Source organism: Lygodium microphyllum, chromosome 17, assembly GCF_053477565.2.
Source record: "Lygodium microphyllum isolate KBCC chromosome 17, Lygodium_microphyllum_v1.1.10, whole genome shotgun sequence".
NCBI lineage: Eukaryota > Viridiplantae > Streptophyta > Polypodiopsida > Schizaeales > Lygodiaceae > Lygodium > Lygodium microphyllum.
Window position 1 is genome coordinate 92,803,272 of NC_141151.1, and position 8,808 is coordinate 92,812,079.

Genomic DNA, 8,808 nt, shown 5'->3' on the forward strand with positions numbered 1-8,808 from the left:
GTTCTAAATGGTATGGAATTGATGGTTGGTGTGGTACATTATATAATCTTTGTGCATAGGATTGCCAAAGCTTTGGATCTCCTATGGTTCTAGGTCAATGTGGCTCTCGTAATCTATGCCAAGTGTGGCTGCATTTGCGCTAAAAAATAGATGGTATGAATCCTACTACTATGTCTACTCATATGCTTGCCTCTTACAACGGGTGAGGATCCACATCTGTTTGCGGGCCTCCCTTGTGATATACATTTTCCTTCTCTGGGTTTGAAGGTGTCTAAAGAGCTCTCTACACTCATAATCATAGCATCTGTTTTGGGACATGGCCCCAAGCCAAGTATGTCCCACAATGTGTGCATAGTGTGGAAAGTTGTGGAGCGCGGTTGAATGTAGGATGGAAGTGAGTTGAAAGGTGAGTGTCACCAGAGAAGTAGTGTGCTCAAAATGGGTGAGACCATTGTAAACATGGTGACTATACACATTAGCTAGTTCGCATGTGAACTAAAAGATGGTGTATTGGTTGGATATATGTCATGGTTGTGCCTATATGTATGGTGAAGTGGCTATGGTGAGGGGCTCCATTGTCTCAATGGAGCCCAAGATGTAATTCATTGTATATTAGAGCTAGTGGACTAGAAACAAGTTAGTGCTCTAGATCCTAGCCACCTTTTCATCTTGTTGTAGACAATGAGATGATATCATGACCCTAGCTATAGCAAGTGTCAACAATAACATGTTCCATCTCCTCCCATGTTTTTTGATATCCTTGCTATGGTTGCCTCCTTTGCCTCCATCATTTGTATCTTCCATGGATCCTCAAAGCCACACATATCACATTGTCTACCATCCTAGCATTGAAATCTCCCAATGGACAGAATCTATCCCAATCTAGAGTAGTTTATAATGTCATTTGATAAGTTTAGGAAGGGTCATTCCCTATCTTTTGACTCCCCCAAGTGTATCCCTGGACTCTTAGGTAGACCTATCTCAGGGCTTTAATGGGTCTTTGCTTCTCTATCACCTCCTCCATCCTCCTTGGATGTGTCCATAAGAAGCCATTGCAATTCCATTACTATTATCCATACCTCTGATGTGGGGGCATGTCATATGCCGCATCGACTTGCTCCACTCATGTGACCTCATGTGGCATTACTAGTTGCTATGTAGCACCTTGGCTATCATTAAAAAAAATCGTCTCTTCATCTTTAGACATTCATTGTGGAGGTTAAGTCCCTAGATAACAAAATTTTTGCATTAGGGATGGCATGACTAGAGTGTGAAAAAGCCATAGCTTTGTCTTTGGCTCTTGGAATTGGATCTAGGTGCATTGTATCTCTAAGGTTGTGTATCCTTGTGTAAGTCTAGCATTTGTAGCTCTTTTCATGGATAACTTGGCTCTTGAGATGGTGATCCCAAAATAGACATGAGGATACACACTCCACTCTACAATTTTGGTATTGTATTGCTAAGAAGGAGGTAGAATTAGTTGAGGTAATGTATTGAAGTCCATGATTTTATTCTTACCTAAATTTAGTGAGGTCTATCTTTGTGTAAAAAGGATGCAAAACATCAACATTCCATTCTAATACATGAAGTGAATCGAGTCAATATAATGCCATTGATACACAATAAGACTAGGATCAAAACTATTGTGAGGGACATGCCAATCCTTTAAGTCAACCAATAATCTCATTACTATAGTGCAAAGTGTGGATGAGAGAGAGTACTATTTTGCAATTGGCTAGCATCCCGTAGGCATTCCATGTGCCTCACCTATCATAGACTCAAAGTGTGAGGATCTTTTCTATCATCATTGGGTTGGTGTACCTATATTGTGGAGTCATTGTAATAACATGGCTCACTTTATTGAATGCTTATAAAAGTCCACAAAATATATCATGATTGTTTGCGCATTAGGAGAGATTGGACTAAAGTTTGGGCCTTTTAATTTTGGAGAGAGAAAGCCTCTCAACCAATAGGGGGAGAACAATTGTTACAATAAAGTTGGGTTTTTCAAATTTGAAGTCTTTAGTCTCATATTTAAAGATTTTTGAAATGAAGCATTTATAGGTATTTTCGGAGCACAAATTCGTAGAGGCACAAAATACAAGAGGTATTGGAATAATTAAAGACATTAGATGGAGGCATTTCTTATCCGTCTTGTATAACCTTGCAATCTTCGGATAATTTTCATGAAATTATTGAATAATACACCAAAATGTTTTTCCTCCATTGTAGTATTCCTCTTTTGTTTTCCAAAAATCTCAAATAGTTCAACAAAGTCTATGCCCTCCCTTCATTTTTGCATAAGATTTTCTATTCTCTCATTTCACTCAATGTCTTCTTTTGCTTCATCTTTGATTTCAGTGGAAGCTTCATACCCTTAGCTTCCTTACTCTTTATCAATGTAATCACAATATATAACAATTTCTACTACTATCTTTGTTGGTTATTAGGTTATATTGCAGATAAAGAAGAGGAGAAGACATGAAAATGAATTCATTGACACTTACAAGGAGCGAGTCAAGGATTTTAAGCTCAAAGGACTAGGAAAAAAAATCAAGGAGGTGCTTATATAACATGCATATATGCACTCAAAATTGCGCTTACATAATTAGCCAATTAACATGCCATGCCATATACCAAGCTATAAGTTTAAATAAGTTAAATTACCTTTAAACTGGGTTGTATGTTTAAAAGATTGCTAAAATTAGTATATGTTTGCAGATATATATCCATCAAACCTCGAAGATTGATAGCTTTTCAAAAGTATAGTTGGAACCTTTGATGCATTTCATGGCTCTATTTGTAAGAAATTTTATAAAGGAACCTCAAACAAGTCATTGGTTGAGGATGGGGTTCTCTTTTATGACAAAATCTACATTTCACTATCAAACATGACAAGGTATGGATCTCTTAGGCCTCTTCTTGTGATCTGCTTCATGAATCCCCTTTCCTTGATAATAATGTCTTTCTGATCCTCAATAATGAAGTTTCGTTACCTAGTGAGTTGATAGGTGAAGATCACAATCTTCATGCCATTACATGTTTTTGTAGACTGCTTTTATGATGAGAAAGTTCAGATAGATCATTGATGTTCATATGCAAATGTGAGAAATGCATGGATTTCTTAGGTCAAAGCTAGGGTAGAAAAGAAGTGTGTGGATGAAGTTCTAAGTGCAATGGAAATCTATTGTTGATAAATGTATGATTGCATCGCAAAATCTTATTTTAACTTTTTATCACATGAGAATGCATTATGTGGATGGAAAGATTGCAGCAATTTACTAAGACTTATAGAGTGAAACTAATAATCTTGTGATGATGTTAGAGGTTTGGTTAGACGATAAACTCTTAATGATGCTTAATGTAAGGGCAAATGTCTCTTTACGTCAAGTGCAAATGGACCTAGCAAATGAGGACCTAAGTATCCCTATTGTTTATGCATTCAAGTACAATGGTTATAAGGTAAGTATAATATGTAATTCAAAACAATGTTGCATTGTCTAAGTTACATTGTTTTTTATTTGCTAATAATTTAATCATTGTGAACCTTATGTGTAGATGCCTAAAAGAAAAAGGAGAAACACTATATAGGGACATTCCTCTTGCAACTATAACCTATCCGATAGAAATATAGATATACTAGTTGTAAAAATGATAAAAAGTAATACACAAATAATTTGAATTCTATTGCCAATGATTGAAATTTGATTACGAAGCTTTGTTTTATATATAAGAGTGCAACTTGTGATTTGAGTATAAATTTTTGGCATCTTTACAATCTTTGTAGCTTGCTCATCTTATTCCATGTACTTCCAAATCGTGAGGAGATGGGAAAGGAAATACTTCTTGATAGAGCTTTCAAGCGAGCAATAAAATGTGAGGTTCATTATATAGTGCAATGGATACATCTGACACTCTTGAATGCGAGGAGAATTACAACTTTCAGTAAGGGTAATCTTGCTAGTTAAGGAAAAGGCAAGGAGGAAACTTTCAACTCAAAGGAGATATCAACTAGTGAGAAAAGTAGGAAAACACTTGAGGAGTTCCTTCAAGCACACAAGAAGGAAAGCGAATCTATTAACACAACCATTCTCCAAACAAAAATTTTATAGAGCAATACTAAAGATATAATATGGACTTACAAAACCTGTTACTAGTAGAAAATGGTGAAAAAGGCCCAAACCTCAAGCAAAGATGTTTGCAAAGAGCTAGTACACAGTGAAGGGTTCCACAATCCTCCTCTTCACTCAAGAGTACTATGCATGAAATCATTGGTTGTGGGTGCCCAAACTATCTGCAAGACTGCCTTTGGTCTCACACCACACATAGGTGCCTCCTCAATAAAAGGGAAAAAAAACTAAACATAAAACCAAGCTTGAAAAGGAACAATCAAGGGAGCCAATGCTGCTCAAGATTCCCAAGGATAAGCCATCTAAATTGAACATGATAAAGCCCTAGTGATGGCAACTAAGCAAGAACAATTGCCATCACCCATAATTACTACACCTAATGAAGAAGAGATATTTGAGAGACTCGAATCTTCAAAACAAGAGAAAATTGACCCTTATATCCTAGCGATATTACTTAGCATGATCAAAGCCCCCTGATTGAGAGGACCAAAGAAAACGAGGTCACTAACAAGCAACCTAGTAATGCAGCCTCTAAACCAATTGAAGGCACAAAATCTTCTAAGTTCACACCTTCATTATCCAAGAGAAAGAAAAGGAAGCAAAAGAAATAACAATAGCAAAGCAAGTTGTGGCTACTATAGAAGCCACAACAATGGAGCCTAAGGAGTAAAAATAAGCGGATGGCCTTGACACAAAACCAATCCATAGATATTTCCACAGCTACTTCTTCCAAGAGTGTTAAGCCATTGAATGCTTCTAAAAGTTCCAAGGATTCTAAAGTAATTGGTGCTTCCAACCATCATGAATAAAAATCAATCCAGTGATAACAAAGTGCATGATGTCAAATCAAGTATGGAAGAATATTCACAACCATTAATTGTGACCATACCTATCACATTGGACAATGGTCAAGACATGCAAGCCACCACAAAGCCTTAGGATACCCATGAGAACCCTGAAGGCTCAATCAATCCTATGCTCCTTCAATCCTACCCATCTCACCTTGAATCTCCCACGACATTAAAGCTCAAAGCAACTATTAAAACCGCAGAAGAAATGGCAGTGGAGCAAGCTCGCTTAGAAAATAGGAATGGCATAGGGTGTCTCACAAATATGGATGCTAGGTTGAAGTTGCTTGCATCCATCTACATCCATGCTGAAATATGCCCATCTCTGTATATGGATTTTGTATGGGGGAGTGAGTGGAGAGAACTAAATGGGTTCCTTTTATAAATTGATAAATTAAACAATCAGTTAATTATTAAAGAAGCCTATTAATGCAAGGTGAATCACAATTAAACATATCCAATTCCCACTCAAACACGATTAACTTGAGAGGTCTCTAGAATGCAATTTGTTGTTATATTTAGATTATTTTTGGCACTAAGCACATGCATGTATTATATATTAATGTTTTTTATGTGCATAGTGGCATGTGCATGTGAATGATAGGACTCGTTTTATTTTAGAAAAATTAAGTAGTACAAGGTGCATTTGTGATGGTGATACAATGGGGGGTGATTTTATTGCAATTTAATTGTGTTGCGGTGCAAGTGGAGGAGAGAAAAGAAATGAAATTGGGAGTGTGGGGACACATCCATCCACAAGGTTCGGTGGCATGAAGATGAAGGAGATGCAAACCATGAACCCACGTCATCACAAATCGATGCCAAAGACTACCATGTAGATGACCTCGTGTTCATTGCAAGAAGAAAAGTCTCAAGCATGAACAAAATGGTGAAAAGAAAGAATGAAAGCGCAATGCACATGAGCAAGGAACAAAGTGAGGGGCATGCGGTAAAAATCGTGGAGGAAAAAGGGTAAATTGAGTAGTGGAAACAAAAAGATGGTGTCTATGCCATTTGGGCCAAAAAAGTGATCCAAAAACAAAAAAAAAAAGGTGTTCATATGGAAAAAATCAATGGGAGCAAGAAAAGCATGCATATCGAGCTATAGAAATTAATTGCAAAAGATCCGTAATTCGAATCATGGCACTATGGAAAGGAAACGTAGGCAACTCAAAAGGGATAAATAGGCCATCACATCAAAACCAATTTCTAGTGTCAAATTTGCACATTCAAATTTCACACGAAAATATATCAAAATCTCGAGAGAAACCTATAAAATCATTTGAAAATTAATATCAAAGAGTACATAGGTCAAAATGAAGTATAATAAATATGAAAATGTTCAATTCAATGGGATGAATAGGGTTGTATTATTAAAACCTAGTTCTAAGGGGATATGGAGGCATTTGCTCAAAAAACACACAATTTTTTTCAAAAATAAATACTAGAAAATACATAACTTAGAATGAGAGTTTGTGAAAAGGAAAAATGCCAATTCAAAGGGTCATAGAAGATTGTAAGCTCTAAACCACTTTTTGGGAGAAATGGGTGCTATCACATGTAATGGAAGAGAAGATGAATAAATTTGCAAAAACATTGCAAAAAGGGTCAAACAAGGGGTGTAATGTGACAATCGAAAGGGGAAGGAATCTGTGGGAACCTAAGAGAGCGCCACATGCAATTTCTTCCTTGCTAAAGGAAAGCTAGGATTCGGTAAGTCTTTGATACATGACATTGTCACTAGCTCTTGCCATTTCTTTTAGATTATATGCACAGAACAAGTCATGATGAGAGATTCCAAATTCAGAAAGCTAAAAAGTTCATTTGATATTCTAGACCATTCTATGTAAAGCATTGATGCCTCTACAGTGCCTATTATATGCTCAATTTCTTTTCTCATTGAGTGTGCCTAATTGCTAACTTTCATAATTACATTCTATCTTTTATTACTTAATTCACTTTCTCATTTAGTGTGCCTAATCGTTAACTTTCATAAGTATATTTTATTTTTTATGTGTTCACACGGAAAAATACAAAAATTAGACAAAGGGATATGTCCCCACACTTAGGATCAAAAACTGGCTGTTGACTAACAAGACTGACAAGGATCCTAGACATATAGATTGCCAAACCCAATTTTCCCCACACTTAAAACATCAAACACACATAACACACAGAGGGGTAGAGGAGAAACACTTAGCCTAAGCAAATTTGTCAATGAAGAGTGTGGAATTGTGGAAGCCTTTGAAGGTAACCACACATTCCATTGAACTAGAATAGCAAGTGATGTGCATATAAGCATGGACCATGTAGCAGCATTCGATAATGAAAATAGTTGGTGGATGTGATAGTCTTGGCACGAATGAGCTGCACATCCCTCAATCTCACCAATCACTCAATTTGAATTAATAGAGCACTCGCTCACCCCAATCACTCACATCACTCAAATAATATAGAAGAAAATCTAATCACACACTTGGTTTCAGAAAGTGAAAAGTTCTAGGATACATAAGGAGTATGTCAACATGCACAATTGAAGGTACAATAGTGTAACCCAACCTTAGCTAGCATAGGTGCAAGGCCAAAGCCAAGGAGCCTTGTAGTGTAGTGTGTATAGAAGAGATGTGATGTGTTGTGCATGAAGAGGTTCATCTCATGGGTACATAAAGAACATGAGAATATATATGTCTCCATTTGTTGTATCATTCCTCATGTCTCAACTCTTAGTTGATTGAAGGATAGACTGGTCACACTCTACCCCCTCTATCTCATGCTATGTTGAGAATACATATGAGGGCAACCCAATTCTTTACTACCATTGATTTATCCTCACATGCATTTTCGCAAAGTTTGTATGCCTTATGTGCAATTGACAATGAAAAAGCATAATTGACGATGAAAAAGTTTCAACATACGACGCGAGAACAAAAGGCCAGGGATCCTTATAATGCTATGTACAAAATAGATTATGCTTTGTGTATATGAAAGCTCACATTGCTCAAATATTTGTCATTAAAGATCCACTTGTCAATGATTGTAGAAATTTGTGTCAATAAAGAGGTGTACCCAATGAGATAGCCTACATATCAAGATGATTGACTGATGCTGCAGACTCTACATGTGTTGTAGGAAGCAATGGTGTTCAATGAAATCATTGTATCCTAGGATGCATAGTGGATTTGAGGGTATATAATGAAGAGTAGGAGGTTACTTAGGATATCCATGTAGTTAAAGTAAAACTTGGATAAGCAAAACACCCTCATTAAGTGCTAGCTTGTCTCAGACCTTGAGTAGGATACACTAAAAGTGGACATGTTAAAGGAGCATGATGCAATCGCTAGGCAACTCCTATTTTTCTATAAAAAAGATTCACTCAAAAGCAATCAAGAAACCATAAGACCCATAAATTAAGAGGATGTAGAGAGCTTAAAAAAGAAATAAGTCATTGTAGAAGTAGCTCATCATCTCACTATGTGGTGTGATTGTTAGCATCATAAGATGATTGTTTCTATCCATTTCTCATTTCTGAACTTAAAATGTTCTTCTCAATACGAGTCTAAAATTTGGGACATTGGATGGAGAGTATTATTGTTTCAACAGCTTGACTTGCTTTTGACTCAACTATATCTCACCTAATTGGCTTATACTCTAGCTTTAAACCATCTAGTTTCTTCTCACACTCCTTATGCAAGCAAGAAACCAAAAGACTTGAAAGGTCTAGTATACTCACCAACTTACCTTTTCCATGTCATGCTCCAAGTGCACTCAAAGGTTTGTTGATGGCCTTGTGATCCATCTATTGTACTTTGGGCCACTTTCTCTACTCCAGC